The sequence below is a fragment of the Otolemur garnettii genome, unplaced genomic scaffold (genome assembly GCF_000181295.1).
Source record: "Otolemur garnettii isolate 467f Iridium unplaced genomic scaffold, OtoGar3 scaffold00006, whole genome shotgun sequence".
NCBI lineage: Eukaryota > Metazoa > Chordata > Mammalia > Primates > Galagidae > Otolemur > Otolemur garnettii.
The window spans coordinates 8,820,061-8,822,080 of record NW_003852401.1 but is presented as its reverse complement, the minus strand read 5'-3'; the positions used below and the strand labels follow the sequence as shown (position 1 = coordinate 8,822,080).

At 36.7% G+C, this 2,020-nt stretch overlaps 1 non-coding gene across 1 annotated transcript; it reads right to left on the bottom strand.

Annotated features, from left to right (window-relative positions):
- Window positions 1–286: 286 nt before the first annotated feature.
- On the bottom strand, window positions 287–450 carry LOC111722947. Its single transcript, XR_002771569.1, has one exon. It is a non-coding gene; the product is annotated as a U1 spliceosomal RNA (small nuclear RNA).
- Window positions 451–2,020: the final 1,570 nt, after the last annotated feature.

Sequence of the window (2,020 nt, the reverse complement as noted above, 5' to 3'; positions counted from 1 at the left end):
GGAGACCGTTCTTCTAAGTGAAGCACCATAAGAGTGAAGAAAACAAACACCACAGGTATTCCATGCTAAACTGGAACTAATCAATCAACATTTATGTGCACTTATGGAAGCAAAACTCCCCAGAAATCAGTGAAATGGAGGAGGGGATGAGTAAATTCACACCTAAGGAATACAATACACACTATATGGATGAAAGGGATACTTGTAACTTTGACTCAAAAGACACATAAGAATTATATGTAACCAAAATGTTTGTACTTCCATAATATCTTTTTTTTCTTTTTTATAGAGGAAAGCGTGAACGCAGTCCCCCACTACCGCAAATTAAGCAGTTGAGTTTCCCACATTTGGGGAAATCACAGGGGTCAGCACATCCGGAGTGCAATGGATAATCCTCGCCCCAGGATAACCACCTTTGTGATCATGGTATCTCCCCTGCCAAGTAGATATTTTCATAATGTTCTTAATTTTTCTTCAATTTAAAAAAAATAGCAAGAAGACTTAGAATGTTCTATTATAAAGAAAAGATAAATGTATGAGGTTATAGAAATGCTAATTACCCTGATTTGATCATTAATGTATGCATGTATCAAAATACAACTTGCACCTCAGAAATATGTATAATCATTAAGTGTCAATTTTTTTTTAAATGGCCCAATGTAATTGGAAAATAGACTAGACTACAAATTGCAAAATCTAGCAGTGTCTGATATCCAGTAGACGAATAAAATTTGACTGACCTAAATTATGCATAATGCTTAACAAAATGTGTTCCCGTATATTAAATTTAATCTCAGTGCTTCAATTTCCTTATCTGTAAAACAAAAGAGCTAGATATCACTAAGATCCCTACCAGCTTTAAAAAGCTTAACAGTTAATCAGCGTGCTTTCAAATTTAGTAATTTGGGAAAGAACAGCTCAATAAACCCAAAACCTCCCCCTGGAGAAAAGAGAGGCGAAAACCAAAGAATCAGATTTCTAAACTGGGCAATGCTTCCCATGTTGAGGGACCCCCGGTAAGGTGATAATGCATGAGAAAATACTTCTTAAATTTTCAAAACACTATAGTTAACGTAAGGCAGCCATAATACCATAAAACTGTGTAAGGAGGTATTTTTTTCAGTAACAGGAAATGCTGTAGATATTCAGATATAATTGGAAATATTCTATACAAAAGTAGGGTCACTCCACTCACACCCCCAACTCCAGCAAGTAGCTCTGCAGTCAAGATAATTAAGCGCTCAGGAGGCTGAGGCAAGAGAGTCGCCTAAGCCCAGGAGTTGGAGGTTGCTGTGAGCCGTGGGATGCCACAACACTCTACCAAGTGTGATAAAGTGAGACTCTGTCTCTACAAAAAAAATTAAAAAAAAAAAAAAAAGATAATTAAGCAGTGACTTTAAAAAAAAAAAAAACCTGTTGACTTTGCTATATTTTTACAATCTATGAATATTCTTGCTTATTTGCTATTGATTATATTGAAAAGAGTATTATAACATTTTATGGTAATAATTCAAATTTGCAAGATTTTGGTTGTCAAGGAGAGTAGAGTCAACACTATGGAGAGCAACCCTAGAGCCTGATGCAGTTAAATGTCTTTTTCTTTTTTAAACCAGCAAATCCCATTAAAAGTTTGATGAGTGGTTGGAATCTTTGAATTTGCATGCTTGAAACACTTTCACTTTTTAATCTGTGATCTACTTGCTCCTCAAAGTATACCACATCTTTCTTAACTCTGCTGAGCCTCAAACTCTAATTATTCATTTTTTAAAAAGTAAAGGTAAGTTGGCAGGGTGAGATGGCTCACGCCTGTAATCCTAGCACTGTGGGAGGCCTAGGCAGGTGGCTTACTTAAGTTCAGGAGTTCAAGACCAGCCTCAGCAAGACTGAGACCCATCTCTAAAAATAGCCAGGCATTGGTTTGGGCACGGTTGCTGTGAGGTATGATGCCACAGCACTCAATCCAGGGTGAGTAGGACTCTGTCTCAAAAAAAAAATAAACGAGACTCTTTTCACAAGATGG